The sequence below is a fragment of the Dendrobium catenatum genome, unplaced genomic scaffold (genome assembly GCF_001605985.2).
Source record: "Dendrobium catenatum unplaced genomic scaffold, ASM160598v2 fragScaff_scaffold_819, whole genome shotgun sequence".
In the NCBI taxonomy this organism is placed as follows: domain Eukaryota; kingdom Viridiplantae; phylum Streptophyta; class Magnoliopsida; order Asparagales; family Orchidaceae; genus Dendrobium; species Dendrobium catenatum.
The window spans coordinates 721,438-749,151 of record NW_021319281.1 but is presented as its reverse complement, the minus strand read 5'-3'; the positions used below and the strand labels follow the sequence as shown (position 1 = coordinate 749,151).

Sequence of the window (27,714 nt, the reverse complement as noted above, 5' to 3'; positions counted from 1 at the left end):
TCATTCCAAAACGTTATTTTTGAATACATATGCAAGATTACTTGAGGGGTATAAACACTTATAATGTTAATAATCTTAACATCAACAACAATCTTTAAAACTATAATTTTATCTTCAATTCTATTAATTTCTATAACATTGTCCCTCGTACGCTTATTTACAATCACATCTATACTATTTTTAATATGACTCCTATATTAATATTATAGTTTAAATCTGAAATTATCAATCACTTTAGCTTTTTTTTCCAGCCAATTTAATTTTTTGAATATATGAAATTTTTATCTTTTTATAAATCATTGTATCTATTAATTTTATTATTTTTTCTATAAGAGAACTCATATTCTAAGTTATTATTTTAATTCTAGTTTCATGGACTAATTTCTTTGTCTTCATTCATCCATAATGTGGGAACCCTTTCTTATTTAATACTATACCCGGGTGCTGATGCATTGGCCCTTGCACAATTTTTACTATATTCAGGTCATACAACATGTCGCTTTTAGGGAATGCTCTAGCATTAACACTATATATTAAAGAATTTATGTCTTGATTGTTCAACAAGTTTTATGCTGGATATCGACTACTTAACGTAGCCATCTACTTTTCTTATCCAGGGCTTGTGATTTGATAATTATAGTGTTTAGGAGATTATGAAGAGATGAAAGGTTTTAAATCTAGGGATAGAGAAAATAGTATGAATCATGATAAAGATGAAATTGATAATAATGAATGCTATTAACTTTAGGCTATACTTAACTATAATCTTTTTTGTTAGATTATATATCCTTATAATAATTTATTTAGCTTGGTTTTTTAACTTATAAAATTGTGGAGCATGATTTTTTATAATTTAATGTGATAACTATCATTTTATACTCTTTGAAAATATTCCTTATAACAAAAATAAATTTAAATAAGTGATGTATCTATTTCTTTTCTTAGTGCCTTATGTTGTTTAGAAGAGTGCTTATGGTGATGCCTAACTCCTCAAGTGTTCAGAAGCCATATTTCCTTGAGGGTGTTTGATGCGTTGGGTAGCACTTAAGTGTTCTCTTAAGTCTCACCCTAAGGCCTTAAATGATCCTCATTTATTTAAGTTTTAAATCTGTATTTGTCTTCGTATGCACTACATCGTATTAGATCAATGAAAATTACAATTGTTGCTAAGGTGTTTTAGTAAAGCAAATTATAACCATGCACTCACGGGGAATTATTAGTTGTTAGAGTTGCTTGTCAAGAAATACGAAGAATTAAGATAAAATCATGTTTTAATTTGATATTTTACAAAATTTGCGATAGCTAAATAAGTATGAAGTAACCCTCCTATGTATATATGTTATCCTTTTGAAAATCATCTTACTCATTATATCAACTAATCCACCATAATTTATACTCTCATCATTTGCTTGATATAATTTTTTGCTTAAAAAAAAATTAGTTTCCAACAATTTGATTATTTATTTATTTTTTTAATTGTTTTTTTTTTAGTTTATGCTGCGTTCCTTCATGATAAGTTATACTTATTTTTTAAAGGGTTCTAGATATATATAACCATAATATGCACACCTCGTAACAAAAAGCATATAAGAATCTTATTTCATTCTGTATGTGCTTATACATTATGAAGGTCGTTTTTTGGCACCATTAAAAACGTTAAATTCAAATGCAGTCAGAATAACACTTGGTCTTTTAAGTCTCAACCTACGGCCTTAAATGCTCTTCATTCTGTTTGTGCTTATTTGTGTTGGCTCAAGATGAAAAAATTGTTTGGTGTCCTTATTTTTAGTGCAAATAATGCTTATACTGTTATATAGTAAGCCTGCAAAGCATGTTGATTTTCATTTCAAACTTACAATTTGCTACATATCATAATGAAGGGTGTTCTTATAAGTCACTCAAATGTTTTCATTGGCTGAATCCTACCAGGAAATAATCAAAGAATTATACGAAGGCATAGTTTGCTTCTGACCTTTTTTTCCATGTTATGAGGTTGACGAAAGAAACTCTTACTAAATTAATATTTATAATTCAATGATATGGTGATTGTGTGCCTTGAAGGGTAGCTTACTAAAATGCATATATGGGAAGTGTATAATTGTTAATTCTTGAATTTCTAAAATATTTCTCTTTAATGATTTAGTTAATGCTAAGGATAGGAACTTGGAATATTGTGATTCAAAATATTTCTCTTTAGGATAGGAACTTGGAATATAGGTTCCCTTACAGGAAAATTAATGGAATTAATAGATATTATGATTCATAGGAAGTTAAATATTTTGTGCATTCAGGAAGCTATCATTCCTATATCTCGTAATAAGCTCACACCTTATAGGACTGTGATTATATTGCGATTAATAATTCTTGGGTTGTTCTTCCATTATAGATTACAAATCCTGTTGATAGTGCTTATGGTCTATGGCTAAATTCAGTCATATGCGAGGTTTGGTTTGCATTCTCTTGGGTGTTGGATCAGTTTCCCAAGTGGTCTCCTATTTGCAGGGAGACATACATTGATACTCTTTCTGAAATGTATTAATTCGACTTTTGTGAGAATTCTTTTTTGCTACTTTCGATTGATATGTACTGGCATGATCAGTTAGGATTGTAGACCATTCATCGCAAGCTTATAGTACTTTGATAGTTTGATGAGATTTTTCCTTTTGATATTTTGATATTATTGCGTAACCTGCAACTTATGTTATTAGGGTCTTTCATTTAGAACTTTTATGTCTTGAAACTGAAAAATAATTTGCTGAAAAATGTTTACTAGTATTATATGTTACAGCTGTTTTTTTTTAAACATTTTTTTTGGTGAATTTTGTTATCATGGTCATCATTGCTGTTCGTAAATGTTATGACTGAGTATATTTAGTTTAATGGAAAGCCTTGTTTAAGACATGGCTTGTTATAAAAGGTCTGAAAACTGGAAATTATTTTCAAGACACTTGAGTGGCTTTGCTTACACAAGGCTTATATTCATCTGATTTATTGAGGCTAATAAAAACTGAATTATGGTTTTAAAGATCTGCAAGCAGGTTAGTCTGACTACATTTCTCTGCTTCCTTTAGATATGAAATGGAGGGTGAATCTTGCATGCTTGCTTCTGTGGGCTTTTTTGTTAGTACTGTGGATCCATTAAAAGAGCCTCCACTAGTTACTGCCAATACTGTTCTCTCAATCCTTGCTGTGGATTATCCAGTTGAAAAGTATCGTGTTATGTTTCCAACGATGGTGCTGCCATGCTTACATTTGAGGCCATGGCAGAAACAGCTGAGTTTGCAACAAAGTGGGTTCCATTTTGTAAGAAATACTTGATAGAACCTCGTGCGCCTGAGTTCTATTTTTCGCAGAAATTTGACTACCTGAAAGATAAAGTTCAGCCATCTTTTGTGAAGGAACGCAGGGCAATGAAAGTAAGCATTTTACTTCCATAAATTAATTTTTTTATTATTATTAGTAATTTTCTCAGCAATAGAATTTTCTTTCCATGCTTTTAGATGATCTCTTAAATCCACGTATTTTGAGGTATATGACAAATTTTCTCATTATAATTAAAAGCCATTACAAGTGAATGTGTTGAATGAATGTTGGCCATGAAATTAATTGCAGCGAGATTATGAGGAGTACATAGTCAGGATAAATGCTTTGGTTGCTAAAGCTCAAAAAACACCCGAGGATGGTTGGGTCATGCAAGATGGAACTCCTTGGCCAGGGAACAACACTCGTGATCATCCAGGCATGATCCAGGTCTGATGATGGAGTCTAATCTAAATGCTGGAGTCTAATCTAAATAGCATTTAGATTATTATTATTATTATTATTATTATTTGAGATTTATGACTTGAAAATTCTTGCTAATAAAAATAAAAATTTCTGCATGTCCTACATCAAAATTGTTTTGATTAATAAGGTGATCAGTGCAAGGTACTTGAATGTGTTAGATGATAGATAGAGAAGTTAATCATGTGTATCATTAGGATTAACGTTTAGATTGCTTTTTTGATTATGTTGAATGTTTAGCGAGAGGGACCTGGGATGTCTTATTGAATGATTCTATGAAGGCTCAATATAATTAGGTAAATTTCAATTGAACTTATCTGCCACTAAATATTTTAACAATTAAGGGTCTATTAGCAAATAAAAATATCTTCATGCATTAGAAACAACAACAACAATATCAAGCCTTTATCCTACTATGTGGAGTCAGCTATATAAATCATTTTTTGTTAAGAGTCAAATTCTCATTTAGATTTAATAAAGAAATGTCATTTATGATATTTTCTAATTAAGTTTTTTTGGGTCTATATCTACCTTTCTTGATATAAGTCAAATCTAATGCATCTATTCTTCTAATCGGGTCATCAGAAGGCCACTATTTTATGTGACCAAACCATTTAAGGCGACTTCTCTAATCTTATCTACAACTAGAGTTACTCCATTTTCACATATATGCTCGTTTTGTATCCTGATTCTAAGAGTAAAGCCACTCATCCACCTGAACATCCTTATCTCTGCAACACTTAACTTAATCTTATGCTTCTCTTTTAATGGACAATATTCTACTCCATAAAACATTGAAGGTCTAAACACCATCTTATAGAATTTTCCTTTTATGTTTGAGTGGCACTTTCTATCACATAAGGGCCCGATGCATTCCTCCATTTCAACCATCCAACTTGAATTCTACTTAAAATATCCCCATTTATTTCACCTTCACTCAAAACAACATTTCCATATAAGCGCAATGGGCAATAATTTTGAAGTTCATGATAGCCTTTTAATGTATAATTCTATAATGCAATCTCTAGTTGAATGTTCATTGATGCATTGTCTCTGACCAAGCAATTCGTAGTTGCTTCCAGTGTTGCGTGAATACTATTTAGGCCCAAACATGCTGAATACTCAAAACTAGCTCTGAGATTTTAGGACTCCCAGCGGCTGAGGAAGTTTGTAAAGTGATGGTGTGTGAGGAAAATTCAACTATGAATTTTAATATTAGATATTTGCTTGATTTTCAGAATCGGGCTAATTTCATTATTATAATAAAATATTGATGTTTTTCCTAATATCATCTGAGATGCTTGAGGTTGACATGACTGGGTTCTCTCAACGGCTAAGCACTTACTCATGAAACAAGTCAATTAAGTAAAAATAAATAAATATTATTGATATATCATCAAAAAATTATCTTGATTGAACACGAATCTCGAGGAAGAATCAAATTGAAAATTTCCGAAATTAAATCTGTGACCATTCAAACGCCACTTTCAGAAAACTTACTGTCGAATTGAACGTCTTGAAAATACGAACCCAACGACACCAAATTCGACCCAATCCGAGTCCAGATAGATTCAAACCGAAGACCTAAAGCGCATTTTGAAAGTTCAAACCAAAAATTGGAAAATCAAACAATTTTCGAACGTGACATGCTTATAGTCGAATCGATCGGCTTGACGAGATGAATCAAACGACCCCAAGATCGTTGAATTTTGATATCAATAAGACATTCAAAAGCCAAGTAAACGGTCAACAATCAAAGAGATCAACATCGGCCGTACATTCAAACAACTTCCAACTTATCCTTGATCTCCCACCTATTTACTGGCCATGCCACACTCAGAAAACTATAAATTGATCTCTCATTTCTCAAGGAAGAGGACCCAAACATGGAAGATAAGGAAGAGAGAAAAACTAGAGTTCTCTTGCCACAAGACTCCTCAACCACTACTAGACTTCTCGGCTACCGACCGTCACCAAACTTCTGCTTGGTCACCAATTGAAGCTGGACTTTCACCCAGCCACCGACTGACGCCAGACTTCTACTTGGCTACTAAGTGACGCCAGATTTCTTCACGGTCACCGATTGACGTCAGACTTCTTCCCGGCCATCAACTAACGCCAGACTTCTGCCCGGCCATCGACTGACGATGAAGTTTGCCAATTCGAACATCACCAGACCTTCACCTGATCACCGTTTGTTACTAGATTTTAACCCGATAGTAGACTATTGTAATATGATCATTCTCAATTTTTAGGACGAATCAATCACTTGTAATCTATTCAGACACTTGTGGAATCATTTCAACTAGGCATAGCCCCATCATTTTTCCTTTTTCTAGGATTTTTCACATAAAAAAATCTTGTGTCTATGAATTCCCTATTTGTGTTCTTGATATCAATACAATGTTGAGACAAAAAATTCTAACTCTATCGTTGTGGGCTCCGAAAATTCGGCCCTGGCCTCCCCATTATTTTTCGGGGGAGTTTTAACAAATTAAGTTTTGGGATAAATTTTGGGAAGACAGACTTGGTTTGTAGATAAGACAACTTAGATATTTTGCCTTCATTTTGCGATGACTTTATGAGATGAGTTATATTTTCCTATAGGTGCAAGCTCTTATAGTTAATTACCCCTCCTGGTAACGAGAGAGAACTTTCGATTAAAGCTAGTCATCAGTCAGATACGTGGAAACACGTAGTATCTGGCCTATAGTAGTAGTATAGTTTAGGTGTTTAAGAAAATTAATATTTAAAATTGGAAATGCACCATCTTGCACTTAAAGCAGATGGTGGGGAATGGATGCTAGACCCGATCAAGATCCCATCGTTCTGTGGTCTCAGGCTATCATGGTCCGTGGTTTACTTAGTCAGAGAAGCTAGTCGACCTAATATAAAGAAGGATCCTTATCGGCAGTCATGGATTGCATAGTCCATGGTTACCTTGTAGACATGTGATGAATATTTACCTAAGAAAAAAAATTTAAATCCACCTTAGCTAATAGAGGGTTTTTGTGCCTTATCGATTATATCCTATTAATTCATATCTCAAAGATTTAGTGCAATTGGGAAGCATACGGGCTCTGGCCATAACTGTAATTTAATGGTGCCATTTGGCGGCAAACCACCAAATTCAGAGGGCCCCGGTCATAACTATTTACATATAGTGTCATTTAGCGACAAAATCATCGGTTAGAGGATACGTGCCACATCCTTACTGATAAAAGACTATTTAAGAATGAATCTTAGTGATATTCTTAACTAGACATTAGCGCTTTATGAGCTAAAGTTATTTTCATATTTATCCACCTCGATAAATTGTTGCGGAGGGTGAATGGATTTTGTTTTAAGTGTTTAATGGTAGAATTTCAATTTGAAATATTTGAATTTTTGATTTTTTTGGTTTTTTGGATTTTATGGGTATTTGGGTAGTGTTTTGAGTATTTGGAATTAACCTTCTGGTTGATATCTACGCTCAACACGGCCATCATAGGGGTGTCTTATGGGCATTTCAATTTCATTGATTAGACCTTGTCGACTCTATCTATTGGTTGACAGAGGATCAGATTCGTCATTAGATTTTCTTGGTTATAAGCCTTAAAAGTCTAATATGAATGTATAAAATAAATATCCCGGTTGACTTCACAGCTGTATTTTTGTTTGATGGTTTGAACCATGTCGACTCCTATTAACCCCTATAGAAGGATTAGTTTCAAACTTGAATTCATCATTTGACCCGTGTAGCATCCTTAGATATTGTGTGTGTACCCATAATATGTTTGCCAGGCCCATGCGGGTATATTATACATACCCTTCTGTGTACCTATGTGTATACATACTATAGTGCATGAGCAGGGGCATTTTAGACATTTGAAGGGTCTTCGATGGCAGCTCAGAGGAACTCATATTTGTTGTAGCCCTTATGTATTTGACCGTAGGTGGTATGTTAGATGTATGACCATTGCTCATCAAGAATTTGCAAACCTCAATAATCTTGTCCAACTCGATATTCAGAACCTGGTTGAACTGATACTCACTCACTTCATCTTTGAAGGTAATTTGATCTGGCTTTCTCTTCTTAGAACCCATATAGAAATCAATAAACAACTTCCTAATTATGCCATAATTATCATTTTCTGTTGTTGGCTTAAATAAAGAATTAATCACTTTAACCTTGGATGACTGCTTTTTATTGATACCCTATATTTCAAAACCAATGGCCACTGCCCTGAACTAATGGTTTGCGTTTCCAATGTATATCAGATCCTACTAGTTACAAGGAATCAGTACTTTTGACTAATATTAAGTGGTTGTTTATTATGGGATGGTTTAGCATCCGCTACATATTTTTCGTCATCACATTTGATCAAACTTTTATATGAGTGAGACCTCTCATATGTTTGTTTGTAGATGCCTTTGCTTATATGTGATGGGTCTCCAATGATAGTGCCCTTGAACCCTTGTGCTTGCAGAGGATTTGTGTTGTTGATTGATGAACTATTATATTTACCACTCATCACTATGCACAAGAGAATTGGTGTACTTACTGTTCAGTTGATCATTGACACTTATAGGTATACTGCTCTTCATATGGAGGGTCTTCTATTATTGTCGTATATCTACTACTTCCACTTATATGTAGATTGTGTATGTGTCAGTTCTTTTGCAGTGTGCATCTTTCATAATGTTCATTAATCATTGCTTGTAGGCACATTGTCATATTCTTCATTTAATCATTGCATGGATATCAACTTGATTGAATATCTTGAGCCACTTTAGTTTCATCATTTCTTGCTTCAGTGATGATTCTCATTTCGATGAATAGGCTCGTTCATCAGTGATTATGTATATATCATTTGAGGGACCAATCTACCGCTCAGTGAATTATGTCCTCTATTGAACATGCATCCTCCATTTGATCTTGATTGAGCAATCGTGATTGTCAATTAATGCTTGGATATCAAAAATCCTTTATGAGTCCATTATGATGATCATTTGCTATTTGATTACATTTTCATTTAATTCTTGTTTGCATGTTGTTATCTTTTTATGTAGTTCAATTAGGTCTAATATTATGCTCCTTTGCACTTAGTCCATTTGAAATCAAGTTATAGTATGATCTTTTATAATTTTCATTTAGGTTTAAATTAAGTCAAGGTCTCTAAGTCCAAGCAAGTTGTCCAAATCTTGTCTTAGTATCCTGTGGTCCAACTTAAGCCTTTGCTTGAGTTCAAATGTTCAAGCCAATGCCCAAATAAAGTCCCTCATTTCGCTAAAAAATTTAGCAGTCTTCCTCTTTTAGGGGAAACTACAAGAAACTGGGTCATCCTAGCACATTATAAGAGCATGTATGGTTGGTGTCGGGTGACACCGTGGTCTTACATCTTCGATCCCACTATGCTACAAAAGCATGTATGGGGGCTTCAAATACCTGTTGGAAGACACAAGTGGCTTTCCCTGCCACATCACAAGGGCATATACAGTTAATTAGGGACTCCACACCATGCTATAAGAGTGTATATAGAGCTTACCCGCCTCGCCGTATGTGTCACATCGAGCTTCCTCCTACTATGCTACGAGAGAATTTATAGGGCGTTTTCCAGCTCGACACAAATATCAAATGCAGGATTTTTATGTTTAGAAATTATACCTTCACGGGGATGACATTGACAAGTGGTAAAAATGCACAAGAGATTTCCCCTTTTTTTTTGAAGCTATTGTTCTCTTTTTCTTCTATTTTTAATCTTTTTATATTTTAATCTTTTTTTTAATCATATCCCCCTCCTTTTGAAACTTCTTCTCTTTCTTTTTACATATACACATACGAGCATATATACATATTTGAATGTGACGGCAACCAAGATATAAAGTAAACATTGACTAATCCACATAAGTAGTAATATTAACTTCAAATAATAATAATAGTTACTGTTAACTAATAATAATAAAGCAGGAGAAAAAATGAAATGATAGAAATGGTTTTCTGATCAGTCGGCTTTGGCTTTGTTAATTAGGAGGAATGTGTTGCTTTGGTGGGGATAATGGGCTCAGGTTGCTGTTTGGGTTTTTGCCAAATGGACTCACTAGACAAGCTACATGGGCTTTTGGAGTATGGGAGATGGTTGGGCTGCTGTAAGAATTTTTGAGAAGATGAACTAGGCTAAATATGGGCTAGTTTGAGGATACAATCAGGTTGTCGGAGTGTTGGTTTTGGGCTTACTTGAAGGTAGTTTACTACAGATTTTGGGCTGATTTTGATGGGTATATGGGCTATTTGTAACAGGTTTAGAGGGTTTATGTAGTGGGCAAATAATGAGCTTGTGATGGGATGATTTTTGTGTGCTAAAATTTGGTTGGGGAAAGAAGATATACAATGGGCTGAATTTTGTCATTACTTGGATTGATTTTTGGTTGGAGAAAGAAGATGTGTAACAAGCTTTAAACTATATTGGTAGGAGAATGTAAATAGGCTGCTAATGGGGGAAAACTCAAACAGTAGGTTTCATGTGAAAGCAATGTAGGAATTTTTGTACGAGAAGCTGCTTTGGTGCTATCCAATAAAGTGAACATGGGTAAATTTAAATCAATAATACAATTAGTGAGGAAGCTCCCTAACTATGCACTGGAATGTTTTTCTCTACTAGGGTTTCCATTTTCTCATGTGTCTGGGTTCCTCCCGACTCCATTCCCCTCCGGCTGGGAGGGAATCCTCCTCCCCTCCCTCATCTTTTATGGCCCTCAATCCAAATGACTTCCCTCTTTCCAATACATCCTTGCTTTGCCCTGTCCCCTCTTCTTTGACCCCGTTCTATGCAGATACCACCATCGCCTCTATTGATGAAACCCCTATTTTCACCATGTCTTTTGTTCCCCCCAGCCCATAAATTTCTTTTACTGCCGATGATTTGTCTGAAGGAACTTCCATCTGGAACCTTGTTTCTGGTTGGGTATTCATTGGGCCAACATCCTTATTACGAAAGGCTACTTGCGACTATGAAAATGTTTGGTAACTCAAAGGTTTGCTTACTCTTCTGTCTCACAGATGGATTCTTTTTGCATTAGAAGACTATGAAATGGTTTAGGCTGGTAGCCCTTGGTTTTTACTTGGAAAACCATTCATTCTTCAAAAATGGTCTCCCAAGTTCAAAATCAAAAAGAGATGAGTCAGCTTCTATTCCTTTATGGATCAAAATAATGGATCTTCTGTTGGCTCTTTGGACCCAATCTGGCATTTCCAAAATTACGAGTTTCATAGGTATATCATTAGCTGTTGATTCTCTTACAGCTAAAAGAAAGCATCTGACTTTTGCTAGAGTTTGTGTGCAAATTTCTAAAAACTCACCCTACCGGAGGAAATTCCCTTGGTTATTGATGGAGAAGAACTCATTCTCAAAGTTGTTTATGATTTGAAGCCTACCCCATGTGAAGGATGTGGCTCTCTCATTCATCCCTTTTCTCTTTGTTCGAACAATCCAAACCCAAAACCTCCTTTACCTCCAAAACTCCTAAGATTGCTGACTGCCCCTCAAAATCAGAACCTACAACAATCCCCACCTCCTCCAGAATCCATTTCCAACCCGGATACCTCCATTCCTTCAAAACCTGATCTCCCTCCCAGTGGAGATAAAGACCATATTATTCCAAACTTAAACTTCCCAAGTGTTGCTTCTCAAGCCACCACTTCTTCCCATTCTTCTCTTTAAGGCCTCTCTAACCCTCCCCTCATTCTTGTGAATAATAAGTTTGCTTCTCTTATATCTTCTGATCCTCCTCCTTAGGATTTGCTGGAGTGCTAACTAGAAGATAGTAATCCTTTCTCTTCTAATTCCACCTCCGAATCTTCTCCATTTAAAACGTCCTCATCCAGTCAGCAATCTCCTACACCTTCCAAAAATTCTAAAGCTAAAGCAGCCAAAAAGGCCAAATCATGCTCCCTAAACATTAATGTCTATGCCCTAATTTGCTTGCTGGAATGTCAAGGGTTTCAATAACCCTATCAAATAAGAGCTTGCAAATATCTGGTTAGATCTTATAAATTAAAGTTTTTATGCATTTTGGAAGAAAAAATTCATCATGCTGTTGTTTTGGATCCTTGGTTTCTGAATACTCATCGTATTTTTGAGAATGAAGGCTCTTGTGAGAATTTTAATCAATCTAACCTTCGTAAAATTTGGCCTAAGTGGGATGCCTCTCACTTGTCCTTTATCCCCTCCTCCTCCCCCCAAATCATACATGGTTCTCTCTACCATGACTCCTCCCAATCAATTCAGATTTTGGTTGTTTATGCTGCCAACACTGTTGAGGATAAAAGAATTCTTTGGGATACTCTGAGGGAACTTAATCCTGGTTCCCCTTAATTGTAGATCATCATTGAGGATTTTAATTGTTGTAAGCTTCCTACTAAAAAAGCTGGGGGCTCCCCCTTCTAGCTGACAGACTTGGGGAAGTCAATAATGTGATTTATGATTGTGGCCTGGTTAACTTGAGCTCTGTGGGGTTGTTCTACACTTGGTTCAACCAAAGGGTTGACCAACTAATTAATATTAAGTTAAACAGGGTTTTGGTTAATACTGCTCTTCTGGAGGCTTTCCCCCATACCTACTATAATGTTTTACCTCCCCTCTGCTCGGATCATTCGCCTCTCCTCATGATTACGGAGCCTTTTTTCATATAATCCTTGTAGATTCCTTTTCAAAATTTTTTTTGGGTTAACTTTGATGGTTTCTGGGAAGAAGTTATTTCTTCCTTCTCTCACATGGTTTCAGCAAGTCTGATTTCTGCATTTTATGGTTGTTTGCATAAATTGAAAGAGACCCTTAAGAGAAGAATTGGCCTTCTTATACCTTTATTGCTAGCTCTATCAGGGATCTTAAAAATAAACAATCAATTTATATCTCCAATTTGCAAAGTAATCCCCTTAATTATCAACTCAATGCCTCTTTTAAAAATATTACGACTAATTTATATTTGCTGGAGGCCACCTAGGCTTCTTGGATCTCTCAGTGTGCAAAAGCTAAGTGGTTGTCTTAGGGGATAACGATCTTGGGTTCCTTTATGCTAAAATTCGGGAAAGTTGTAGTCATAATATTTTGAAAGAGATCAAAACTTCCATGGGGCGGTTTAATAACCAATATGAGATTGTGACTACTCTTACAAAACATTTTGATAATCTTTTCAATGCTCCAAAACCCCTTAATGCAGATACTTATTGTATTCCTGATGGGGTCCTCGTCCCTGAGCAATTTGCTATGGATTTGATTGCTCCTTTCTCTTATGAGGAAATTAAAGATGTGGTTTTTCAAGGGCTATTAATTCGGCCCCTGGACCTGATGGATTCACCTTTGAATTTTATAAACAATCTTGGTACATCATTGGGCCTAAGGTTTGTAATGTTATTCAAAGTTACTTCTCTTCTGGAGCTTTACCTAGGGGCGTTAAAACTATTGCTCATGCTCTTATCCCCAAATGCTCCCATGCTTCCAATATTTTTTATTTCCTGCCGATTCTCTATGTAATATTTTTTACAAGATTGTTGCCAAACTGCTAGCCAATATACTCAAAAAATTTCTTCCTATAATTATTCATGATAGTCAGGCGGATTTTATTCATAAAAGAAGTTCCACTGATAATATTTTGCTTACTGCTGAAGTTCTTCGTGAATTCAAAACATCTGCCAACCTTTTTTGGGGTAAGTTGGATGTTAAGATAGCTTTTGACACTATTTATCATGAATTTCTCTTTAATCGCATAAAGCAAAAATTATTTCCTGAAAAGTTTATTCAGTGGATTAAAGGTTGTATTTTTGAGGTCTTCTTCTCTATTTGCCTCAATGGATCTCTTGAAGGCTTTTTCAAGTCCACTTCTGGTCTTCATCAAGGATGCCCACTCTCTCCTATTTTATTTAGTATAGTGATGAATGGACTTTCTTGCTTACTTAACTCCTCACATTCTGAAGCCAACTTTGAAGGTTTAAACTTGAATGGGATAAGTTTCAGTCATCTTATGTATGAGGAAGACTAATTGGATTTTGGCTCTGCTTCTTCTAGAAATGCGTCCAATCTGATGTATATCTTGGATCTTTTTTTGGAACCATCTGATCTTCATATTAATAAGGAGAAAAGCTCTATCATTCTTTCTAACAATATTTCTTCTGTTGAGGAGATTTGTGACATTCTTGGAATTTTCAATGTGGGATCTTCACTTATCTATCTGGGACTTATAATATCTTCCAAAAGACATAATTCTTCTCACTTCCAATCACTACAGAGTAGAATTTCTACTCTACTTGATGGTTGGAATGTAAAATTTCATTCTTTTGCAGGGAAAGTTTAATTTTTAAAATTCACTATTACAAATACTATTGCTTACCAAAAGGGTGCCGTAAAATCATCACTGGATGTGCTCCAAATTTCCATTCCATGGAAATATTAATGAGAAAAAAATTGTATGTCATTTCTTGGAATACTGCTGCTTGGCCTAAACATAATGGGGGATTGGACATTCATACTTTTGACTTCATTTATCATGGACTGTTTTGTTCCTTTATATGCAGGATGTACAGTCAACAATCTCTTATTGGACTTTGGTTTAAAAACAAATACATCTCTCCTTAGAAACCCCCTACTAATTCTTCCAAAACTTGGAAACTCATTTGTTCTACTGCTCATCTGATCAAACACAAAATTGGTCTCACTGTGTCTTTCTCTTATAGTTTATCCATGTTTTGGGATCCATGGTGTAATGGGAGAGCTTTGGCGAAATTTTTTGAACCTGATAGAATTTGCCCCCAACTGGTATCTAATTATATTTATAATTCTCAACGGATGCTTCCTATGGCTTTGCCAGATCATGTTTCTGATGCAATTCTTAAAATCCCTATTCATGATAGTTCTAGCATTACTCGGGATAATTCTTGCGTAATCCATTTTAAGAGCTTCACTGATCAGTTTTTCTCGGGTTTGGAGATGGTTAGCTGGTATAAAATTATTTGGCACAAAAATCATGCTCTCAAGTATTCTTCATATGCATGGATGGCTTTGATTGGTAAACTCAAAACTGCGGATGTGTTACTCACCCTCTCTATCAATATTTGTCACTATTGCCCCTTCTGCAGAGGGTATCCTGAATCACATGGGCACCTATTTTTTGAATGCAATTTTTGTATTTGGTTCTTACAACTCTTTTCATGTGGATGGATACTTTTCTTTTAAGGTCGAACCTTCTTCAAGTTTTTGATTATATTAAGGGCATGCAAAGCTTCAACATTTGAGATAAAAGCTTATGTTTTCTTACTGTCAATGGGGCTATTTATCATATATGGAAAGAGCAGAATTTTAGAAGATTTAGCGGTTCTTGGAATTTCCCGACAACTATTATTACTTCTATTTATCTTAATTTTTTCTGTTGACCTTTTGGTCGGATCACTAGGCGTGTTGTTTTGGTGAAATATAGGAAATGGTTTTATCAGTCTGCTTTTGGATTTGAATTGCTTTTAGTTGCTTAGGGCTCTGAATTTGTGAAACTTATATGAACTGTGCTTACTGGCTTGGGTTCTTGTTGGGCGATTATATTTTTTCCTTCTGTTGCTGCGTTGGGACATCTGTAACCCTCCTGGGCTTGGATTGGCTACTTTCTCTCTTTGGTTGCTACTGCTGCTTCGAGTATTCGAGATGGATGTGGGATAATTTTGGGGGTGATGCCATAGTATTATTACTCTGGATGGTGGCTATATGCAACTTACAAATGTATTGATGGCATTTTTTGCAACCGAAGGGTTCGTGGGGCGTTTTGGGTGCAATCCATTTCTTGCTGAGCCCTTCATCTTCTGCTGCCGCTCCTTTTGCCTGAAATGGAACATTTTGCTGAGTTCTTGGATGGTCTATTTTCTTTTACTCAATTTTTGACATGTGTAATCTTTTGCACCATCTTGGTAGTTCTACATTTTGAGGACTTGTTTCACTCTTTTGTATTTTCTTTTCTTCATTTTACACATGTAACTAGCTCTCTTTATCAATGAAAATTGGGCTTTGCCCTTAATTTTCCCAAAAAAAATTTAAATCAATAATGAGGTGTTGTGATGAAAGGGAATTTGAACAGATTTTAGTGGAAAAAAGACGAGGATTTTGCTACAGTTATAGGCTGAAAGAAATTTGTCGTTGCTATTGCATGGAATCTTACTGGTTTTTTTTTTTTCTTTTAAATACTGGACTTGAGGTTAGGTTGTGAAGAAATCAAAGCAGAAATTGAATACTAGCTGAACGTAGTAGTTTCAAACGGTTGGTGTAGGGGAAGATGGGAGATCGTCAACCATGGGTTGTTTGACTAAGTTGGGAAGTGAAGACCGTGGACTAAGGGGCTTCAGTGAACAGTAACTTTCTTTGCTTATTGTTGGAGACGTTCTGGCCGATTGGACTTGGTGGATCGATCTCAGCAAGCGTCTACTGCAGAGGGGGAAATTATTGGGTTAGGACACCGAACACAGCTTACATTCGGTATTTCACAATACCGAGCAGTGCTAAGCTCGGTACTGTGAAATACTGAGTACCGAGCAGTACCGAGCTCAGTACTGAGGTCAGTACCGAGTAGGAGGTGATGTGACGCATTTTCATTGGCTCCGGATATCGTTCGGTGTCCGAACCCAACAATTTCCCCTGGAGAGGAGGTTAGGAAAGCACCTATTCTTGAGGAAGAAAGCTGCAACTGTAGTTTCACTTAAAGGGGAGGAGGGCTTATACTGTGGTCTGCTAAGGAGAAGGAAGGGTTGGCTAGATTCGTTGAAGAGACCAGAGGGATTATTGGTTTAAAGAAATTTGGAAGTGTGGAGTTGGATCGGGTGAGTGGGGTTTCCCTACGTGTGGAAGCTTTGAGGATTTTGAAGAGAAGACCGAGGTGACATGAAGGGGGATTCAGTATTTTTTTTTTGGCAGCTGCAGCGTGAGTCTTCTTGCAGTAAAAAACAACTGCAAGGCTCCGTCTAATCTCGTTTTAACAACGAAATAGGGAGTGACGAACGAACACGAACAGTGATTTAGTGATTGACATAATAAGGGGATTTCATCAATACGAGGTAAAATGCATTAATGACATTAAATTAATTATAGCTTTTCCTCAATTTAGCATATAATTTTCTACTGAAAAATTTTAATTTATAAACTATATTAGTGTTTTGTCAATAAGCAAATATTCAAAAATTCCTCAATCAGTCCAAAATGGCATCGGTTCGCATGTAATTTTCTCATTTTACGTGTATTGCGCCTTGCTTTACGTGCCAATTTTGCCACATTTTTTAATTGAACAAATCGACAGTGCATTTTAGGTATTGTCAATGTTCCAGTCACAACGGCGAAGTCCGTTTTATAATCGAATGTCATTTGGTTAACATCACATATAATTTTCCTTGAAATGCATGTTATTGCTTGGGAACCACCTCTCGATTACATGCACAACCCCAATTGAATAAATTGGCAATCAATTTAGAGCATGGGCGGTGTTCCGGACATAACAGTGATGTCTGTTTGTCAATCGGACATCATTTGGGTATCATCGAGCGACATTTTTCTTAAAATTTATGCGTCAACTCAGGATGTGTGTCAACCTCCTCGCATGTCTTTAATTTAATCAAATTGACCTCAACCTTGGGTATTGTCGATGATGTTCTGAACATAACAGTGAAGTTCGTTTCTCGAACGGACATCATTTGGATAGTGTCAATGTCTCCTTTTCTCGATATATGTGTCCTTGCACTGGGATCCATGCCACCACCCCGGACAATCCTACTTGGGCAAACAAAATGTTGTTTTTAAAAATTGAGAATGTCTCGAGCACAACGATGAAGTCCATTTTGCGATCGGAGGTCATTTGGATAGTATTGAGGTCCCTTTACCTTGATATGTGTCGTCACTTTGGGATCGAGGCCACCACTTTGAATGATCCTAATTGAATAAGTAAAATGCATATTTTTAATGTCGACGATGTTTCAAATGTAACGACAAAGTTTGTTCTATGATCGGGCGTCATTTGGAAGACATTGACTGCTAAATTTCTGGACATACTCATTCTTTTCTTAGGATACGTGACGCCACCTTGGTCGATCCCAATTGATCAAATAAGATATATATTTTGAATGGCTATGATCCCTTGCTTAGTAGATTTGAACTAGGGAAATGTAGGGAGAGTATAGAGCCAAAAAGAAAATAGCTCTGGTTTGGAAGAGGCGAGAGAATCAATAATTACTTAAATGAGTGGTTTGGACCCTTCTTACCCAATTCAAATGCCTTAGCTTGTTTGGACGGCTATGATCGATTTGGAAGCTTCCTAGGATGCTTGACACATGTCCCTAGCTGATTAGGGGCCTGAGCAAAGGGCAGTAGCAAGGACTATGATGTGGAAAGCCTTATTTGTCTTCACATGGGGAGGGGACCACTTGGCTTAGCTTAGGCTTAATCCATGGGTTTAAGGATAGTTCAGATGAGGTTTAGGAAGGTTCCAGAAGTAATTCAAGCACTTAAATATGGTTGCCTTAGAGGGAAATGAATTAGATTAGGCAATTCAATCCTATGAGCTTCCTTGACCAATTGTTCACTATTTGACCAGTTAAACTGGTCAAGGGAGCTGAGGTGGAACTTGAGGAGTTTGAATTGCTGGTGGAATGAATTCAAAGGAGTTTGAAGTGATGAGTTAAGTTTCTGAGCAAGTTAGTGAGTGTGTAGTGAGATTTGACCAAGTTCCAATGAGTTGATTTGGTCAAATCCACTAGGATTTAACTCATTCATAGTTTAGATAGATTTAGGCCATTTAATGAAGTGATTGTGAAGACTTGATAAAATTTGGAGAATTAGATTTGGTTGAATGCATTAATTTGACTAAAGCTGACTTGGATATACTAAGATTGGGTCCAATTGACCAAGTCAAATATTGAATGGGCCAGCGTGACCAATCATATCCATTTCACTAGGAAAGAAGTTTAAATGAGTTTGATGAAAATTAAATATCATTTAATAGTTTTATTGGAGGTAGTGGTGGCTAATGATCAATTGAGCTAACTTGAGCTAGCTCAACTGGGTCAAATTGGGCCAATCACTGGCAAAGGAGCCGGTGATGATTGGTTTGATGTATAGAACTCCTAGTGAAGTGATTTGAACATGATTGAAGTCATGAGTGCTAGTGCACTGAACAAGGTAATGCACTGAGTCAACTGATTATAGTGCAGAGCAGCAACTTCATGTGATTTTAACTTTGATTGGATATTGGATTGAGATGTTGATTGAATGTTGGGAGTGCAAGCTAATTGATGTTTGATTGACTGTAGATTGGAAGCTGGTTTTTTAACTGTGATTGAAGTATGCTTATAGATATTGTTGAAAATGCATGCTAGATTGATTGATTGACTGTATAGATTGTTGATTAAGGGTTTTAATTGATTGAATGCATACCATTTATATTTAATTGAATACTGGCTTGATTGCATGTTGTAGGTTAAATGATTGAAATTTAATTAAAGGTGTGGCGATTGATGATTGCAAGATAGTTGAAATGCTTGATGATTAAAATGCTGAATGATTGATTAATTAATCATGAGCTGGAGGATTATTGACTGGAGGCTGGATAGGTCTTGATGATGGCCTCATATAAAAATGAGGTCAACACCAACCTATGATGCCCTAGGATCTAATTGAAGGTTTAAATATCTCGACCTATAATTATCTAACTCAACCATCAAATAAATAACAAAAGCTACTATAAAATACAAATAATAAAGTTTTAAATGCATATCATTTAACAAAAATTCATATACATTACTCAATTCTAATATTTTATACATTAAAATAATAAAATACTATATTATAAAAATAGTACCTTGTTAACCAGTCCCAAAGATCCTGCTACTACACCTATTGTACTCTTATGGACCTTCCAATTTTCTTAAAATATTAAATATAATGGAATGATTACAACTAGCCAGTAAACTTCCTTCCAATACCCATCACCGATGTCAATATCAAAACTAAAAGAAGAAATTTCAATATAATAAAAATGCAACATGGAATAAACTAAGGATTAGTGCAATGGTAAACCATAATTTTTCAAAGGTTCCAATGTATACTTGAAACTTTTACTAACTTGTAAAATCACTTCTGTATAAGTTTCTAAATACTTTATAGAATACTCACTTTCAGTGATTCACTTGCACTTAGCTTTAATATTTCATTAGAGTTCGGTCAAAATTTCAAAATTTTCAACAATTATTTTAGATTATTACCAATACTTATTTCAATAATACAAATGTGATGCAATGATTATAATGCACATATTCTGATACTAATAGCTTCAATTTTGCTTATGCCACCCTTTTTACCTCCTACATCTACATGTAGCAAGTGGGGATTGAATCGCTCCAATATTTGCACTAGGTAAATGAGCCAAGAATATTACATACAATGTTACATAACCTCTCGCACCTTACTTCAATAAGTAGGGCTAGAATTCTTTCCACATCTACACTAGACATATGGGCCAGAATAGCTCATACAATGTTATATAACCTCTCATACATGATTTTACCAAGTGGGGCAAGAAACCCTCTCATATTTGTATTATATATATGGGATCATAATAGAACATATATGACCTTTATTACACATTAGAGTGTACTTTTACACATATTAGATCTCCAATATCATGTCATGAACAGTATAATGTAATTGGCATATTAACTAAAGTGTACTTTTCAATGCAATGCTTGTTTAATGCATATATTGAAAATAGAAGCCACAATACTTGTAAAACATGATACCCACAAAAACTTTTATAATCAATTTCTAACTTTAGAGGAATATTTACGTGAAAATTTTAAGACCTTTATATAACTACTATAATGACCATAAAAATCTCAATCGGATTATATACTCAGAAATTTGTATAGAAAAAACTAACTGATAAAAATTTGATTTCTTATAGTTAAAACATTCATGGTAGAGCATGCATTGAAGTATAAAAGTTACATGGAAAAAAATTATAAAATCTGAGAAAAATATATTTTAATCCTAGCTTTTTATAAAATAGTTAAAATTGAAATTAGAGATAGCGGTTCAGAAGTCTACATTATACTATATAATACCTATACTGGCTCGACGAACGAAACCTAAACTTTGCCCTCCAAATCACTCTTTCCTCTTTCTATTTCCTCTCTTTCATACATCCTATTTCCCTTTCTTCTCCGACAAGGTTGGCTAGGGAATGAATTTTGTGTAATTGACTTTAAATATTTATTTATCTAAAAATCACTAACTTGACCTAGCACCGTGACACACAACTTTCCAACATCAATACATTCTTAGAGAATCTTATAGATTCTCCTAGAATCTATCCACATGAGACAGCTACCATGGAAAAGACCCCTCGTGCCAATGTGCTTAATATTTTCTCCCATTTCTATGAGAGCTCAATGTAGGGGTGCTGCTAATCCCGACATCGCGTCACCGATAGAGCAATTTTCCCCAACTTGGGTTTTCACTTCACCAATCTAATCCTTGATTACTATAAGCCCCATTAAATATTCTAATACTTATAATTGCTAATAAAATTAGAATTAACAATGGTTAATGGAAATTTACTTGAATTTTTTATGGTGAGCATTACACCTTGCATACCTCAAATAGGATAGTAAGGCTCGTCTAATTAGTAACAACCTGAATCTTCTTAGGATCTACAAAGAAGCATGAATTGCTTACCAAATTCCTCAAAAAGATATAATTTTTAGCCAGAAATCACACTTTGAAAATTTTGCATACAATTGATACTACTTCAGTATCTCCAAAATAATTCTCTAATGGACTATATAATCCTCTTCAAAAGCTAACTAACCTATAATATAATATATGAACATGACCATGAATTGATCCAGATATTCTCTAAATATCAGATTCATCATATCTATAATGAACGGAGGCACAATCGTAACCCAAAAAGCCATTACTAAGAACTCATATTATCAATATCATATATTGAATACAATTTTTGCCACATATTCTTCTATTACATTCACCCGATAATATCAAGATCTCAAGTCAATCTTGAAAATATAGAATTCTCACAATCATATTAAATAGATCATTAGTCCTTAGAAGAACCTTGTACAATTCTTTGTAGTAAATATACACGTGCACAATACAATCCTTCTTCTCACAAATAGAATAGGAGCTCCCCATGAAGATACACTAGGAAGAATAAAACCTCAATTGATTAACTCCTGAAGCTACATCTTCAACTCTTAAAGCTCCTCGAGTTCCATTCAATACAAAGTATTAGATATATCAGAGCAATATCAAGAAATACATTATTACAAAACTCAATCTCCCTATCTCGAGGTAAACTCGCCAACTCCTTGAAAAAAAACATCAAAAATTTCTTGTACTACCAACACATCATACAAATATCCAGATTCTATGCCCCTATCATAAATAGATGCTAGAAATACCATATAACATTTCCTCAATAACCTATTTACTTGCACAACAAATATTAGATAAGATATAACTCCTCTTACTCCCAAAAATAAACAATCTTGCTACCCAGGAATAACAACCCTCTTTTTTAATCAATCAATTTGACTCCCATATTGACTCAACCAATCCATATCCAAATAATATGAAACTAAAAAATAGTCAGTAAAATCAAACCAACCCTCTATTTCATACAAGAAGTTGTTATGTTACAGAAGCATGCTCTATTAGCTACCATACAACCCCAATAGTCTAAATAACAGCCAAAGAAAAAGGCAACAATACAGGTGTGGAAATGCTTAGGAGATGAAGGAATTTTTTGGCCTACTAAACTTTTTAATATTATTTTGAAGACTAAAAAGATGTCAGATAAGTGGAGAATGAGTGTGTTGATTCCAATTTTTAAGACTAAAGGTGACGCACAAGATTCTGTGAATTATAGAGGAATTAAGTTAATGTGTCATACTTTAAAACTATGGGAGAGAGTTATGAAGCATTGGTTGCGGTGTGATTCTAATATTTCTCAAAATCAATTTGGATTCATATCAAGTAAGTCTACTATGGAAGCTATACATTTATTAAGAGGTTTGATAGAGAAATATAGAGAGAATAATGAGGGTCTACATATGATATTTATTGGTTTAGAGAAAGCATATGATAAAGTTCCAAGAGAAGTGCTATGGAGAGTTCTAAAAAACAAAGGGTTAATAATGCTTATATTTAAGTCATAAAGGATATGTATGAAGAAGTTGTTACTTGTGTTCAGACATAAGGTAGGTTGACTAAGTATTTTCCTATTTTAGTTGAATTTCATCAAAGCCTTAAGCCCGTGTCTTTTTTTCTTTAGTCATGGATGTTCTCACAAGATATTTGCAAGAGGTTGATAATGCTTGATATTCAAGTCATTAAAGATATGTATGCAAAAGCTTTTACTTGTGTTCTTCCTATTTCAGTTGGATTTCATCAAGGATCAGCCTTAAGCCCATATCCTTTTGCTTTAGTCATGGATGTTCTCACAAGATATTTGCTAAAGGTTGTAACCTAGTGTATGCTTTTTGCTGAGGATGTTCTTCATTTTAATAAAACTACAGAGCGAGTTGACGGTATACTTGAATTATGGAGGTCCATCTTAGAGCCGAAAGGCTCTTGTTTGAGTAGATCTAAAATTTAATATATGGAATATAATTTTGGTAATAATAGTTTTAGTGGGGGGATTTTGATTTTGGGTGATCAAGTCATTAATAAGAGTACATATTTTAAATATCTTGGGTTTGTTGTTCATAGTGATTGTAAAATAGATGGATATGTTATAAGTAGAATTTAAGTTGGATGGTCAAAGTGGAGGAATGAATCAGGCTTGTTGTGTGACAGAAAAATCTCCCTCAAACCCAAGGGAAAATTCTATAAGATTGTGGTTATACCTACAATGCTTTATGGTGCATGTTGGCCATTAAAAGTGAAGCATAATATTAAGTTATGTTTTGAAGAGATAAGGATGCTTTGGTGGAAGAGTGGCTTTAGTCTTAGAGACAGTAAATGAAATGAGCATAAACATGAAAAAGTTAGAGTAGCTCCAGTGAAACATAACATTAGAAAGAGTCGGCTTAGATGGTTTGGTCATATAAAATGGCAGCCTTCCGATGACCCAATTAGGAAATTATATGCATTAGATTTGACTTATGTTAAGAAAGGTAAAGATAAACCAAAAAAAACTTGGTTAGAAAATATTTGAAATGACCTTTCTTTATTAGATTTGAATAAAAATTTAACTTTTAACATTACATAATGGAGAAAAATAATTCATGAAACCAAACCCACATAGTGGGATAAAGGCTTGATTTTGTTGTTGTTGTTTGTTGTATAGGGTATGTATTAACTAAAGAAATATTTGATGAAATAACAAAATGATCATGTAAAATATGCAAAATGATCATATTACAATATATCAAAATTTACATAATAAATATTCGCTAGAAATCCAAGTATCACATCTTTTATCTATTTTAATAAAATTAAAACCTAAAAATCCTACAAATTTTCAAAACCACTTAAAATAGACATAAGAGTATCGGCTGCCACTTGGAGAGAAACACTTTTTCTAACTAGCTCGACAAACAAAACTTGCTCTACAACCTCAAACCCGACTTTCTCTCTATCTTCTCTTTTCTTCTTCTCCTTTTTTTTTCTTCCTCATTCTTCTACTTTTCTCCCGACCAAAGGGGGAATAATATGGGACTTAGAGAAGGTGGGTTTATTTATTTATATAAAAACTATGAAAAGTGACCAGTGTTGTGGTGGGTTTGCCAATTGTACTTAAAATTCTTATTAGGTCCTATTTGGCTCAATATATATCCTAATTATTGTATAAGTGTATATTACACTTTAACCGAGTGATTTTATCATAGAAAAGCACCATTAAATTATGGTTAAGGCCACAACTCGTATGCTTCCAAATGGCCAAAAACCTTGAGTATGAATCATAAGGTAAAGTTAATAATGCACAAAACCTTTTGTTAGTTAAGTTCAACTTAAATTTTTCCCCTTAAAAAAACATGTACACCAGTCAACAATGTAGCATTAGATGAAGCAACTCAAGGTTGCTAACAAGAACCTTTAGTTAGGTTAGGTCAACTATATCCTCCGACCAAAAAGACTAGGAATCATGATAATTTAGGATAACATAGCAATAAGGCATTTATCAAGTTCATCATCATCCACCCCAACATTCGCTTTAAGTATAAGATGATAAATTTCAATTCAATTTATTGCTACATCGCCCTATTCATTTTTTATTCTTCATCACAACATAATGTTTTATTTACTCATGCAGATTCTTTAAAGCTTTTCATGTGATGCTTTTTTCATTTTGTTTACTAATTTGTATGTGGATTGTCGAAGATTCATACAACTTGTGGTAGGCTCTTAAACTGAAACTTTTTCATTAACTTAAATAAATTGATTAAAAAAAACTTTAAAAATAAATTTAGAAAATTTTCTTCTCAAAATTAAGACTGTCTAGAAAACTTCTTAAATAAAAAATCTCTCTTTGTATGTCTTGGACAAGATATTAAGTAGAGCTAGCCGGGGTCTATTACCTTTATTGCTTAATTATATCAAGTTTGATGACCTAGATTGACTTACCAATAAAATTCTGGTCGAGACTATTTCTATCTTGTCTTAGACTCTCAACATCTATTTATCACCCTTTTGAGCTTATTAAATCATTTTCCAAGTCTTAGGTAATTTATAGATCATTATCACACAGGAATTCTATGTGAAGAGACAATCATTTCATTTGGTTACGATAATTCATCCTTAGCCTTGTGATTCGACCCATTTCAAAGAGTATATTGTTCTATTTGTATAACAAACTTTGAATCCCTTCGATGTTTTCTCGGGAAAACAAAACAAAGACATATTTTGTTTACTATGATGAGTATCTCACATCATCATCATTTTGCCCATAACAAAAGAATTGGCAGCTTTATTGGGAAGCATTCTCTCTCTCCACACTCAGAAAAATGCTTTGGACATAACATTCAACTTTGATTCTCGATTGATCTTTTCAGTGCACTTGCCACTATGACGAGATTAGTTATTGTTGCACAAAATAACTAATTTCACTCCTTCCAGCCCTTTTCTTCGCGTCATTTTAATTCTAATAATAATTTCTGGGTAAACCTACGTCTCATTCATAAAATCGTGTGATTAATTTCTAGTCGCTTACTCTAGTATTCTTATTTCCTAGTTTTTATATAGCTCTTGATTAGTGATACTCCTATTTGCTAATGGAAGATAAAAAAAATCACAATCAGGTCTTCTACTAGGCAAATATCACTTTAACTCAAGCAAATTCTTACACTAGCATAGGCGCATATAATTTTAGTGTGGCAAACTACAGTTACTATAGGTGATATTATGCTTATACATGCCCCTTTATGCCGAGAAATTATTCTGTGCGGATGCCGAACGCAGTTTACCGTCCGGAATTCAATCAGTGCGTCACGTCAGCAGTACCGAGCCAGGTACCGAGCCGCGGTACCGAGCAATACCGAGCCGGGTACCGAGCAAGGGTGACATGCCTCATTCTATTTGGTCTCTGCGCCGTCCACACAGAATAATTTCTCCTTCATGCCCTCCCAAGAGGAAGGGGCAAAACATATAATGGTGCTTCTACTATTCTCATACATACTATAGTTTCTAATAGGTGCTAATGGCATCCCTTATAGGAAGAGGTTAGTATCTGACACAGTACTAAACCATCTATCTTTAGTAGGTTGTATGGTATTCCTTCTATATATTTGCCTTCTTGGCCACCTACCCACAAACTTCCAGGTGGTCCTTCTTAGACCTTTGTTGATTTAACTGCCCATACAGTGGGTACGCTCTATTGAATTAACGCCCACCTTGTTGTTTCTCAATAGTCTCATAGCTTTCCTACTCCACGACTAGGTAGGGGAGCAAGACGTATTAGAAATAAGTGTATTCGAGCATAGCAACAACAATAGTATCAACCTACTTCTATGTTCCAGATATTCTAATATCACTAAATCATTATGATTTTGGGGCATATTACATGGCTGAAAAGATAGTAAAGATCGTTAGGAGAATTTAGTGAATGATCTTATCTATGTCAAGCAAGGGACCAATTACTAAACAAGAGTTGATTACTCATATCGTTTCTAATAATAGAAATGTTTTGCAGGATTTCTCCTACTATCCTCCCTCCAGAAAAAGTGTCTCGGACATCTATAGGGATCAACCGGGTAGTTAGCATCTATAGTTATGATATCTCGTGGTCCTATTTATACTATTGTGTCAAAATCTCATTTACATAAGTCTGTATGTAGAGCAATAATTAATTCTAAAGTTGTGATACCTATTAATGCTATTGTTTATAGCAGTATACCTTCTACTTTTGATGCAAAAAAAAGAGAAGAATTTTCTTTCTTACTTTTTGTATGAACTTTCAAAATAGCTTGTTGATACATATGAGAAGAAAAAAAACTTCTCTGCAGACTTGCCATGCACAAGTAGGTACCAAAGGATGTTCTCCCAAGCCACTTGTAACTACTATTGTCCCATCTACTACATTAATGTTTTATTTGGGACGACTCTCTTACTACTTCTTAAAGCAGCTTTCTAAAACAGAAAATAATTTTTTTACTAGAAAGCTGCTTTAAGAAACAGTTAATTTCCAAGTCCTATTGAGCATGCACTCTAATTTCATCTTGTGCATCAAGCTCTTCCATCCTCATGTGAGCATTTTGCTCCTGAGTGAGATCATACAGAACAGCTACCCGAAGTGACAGTAAATCAATCTCCAGTGGCAGCACTGCTTCAACTCCGAACACTAGTGCATATGGAGTGGCTTTTGTTGGTGCCTTGTAAGTTATACGATATGCCCACAATGCTTCCACCATATTAATGTATC

At 34.9% G+C, this 27,714-nt stretch overlaps 1 pseudogene; it reads left to right on the top strand.

Moving 5' to 3' along the window:
* Window positions 1–2,299: 2,299 nt before the first annotated feature.
* On the top strand, window positions 2,300–27,230 carry LOC110109811 (annotated as a pseudogene).
* Window positions 27,231–27,714: the final 484 nt, after the last annotated feature.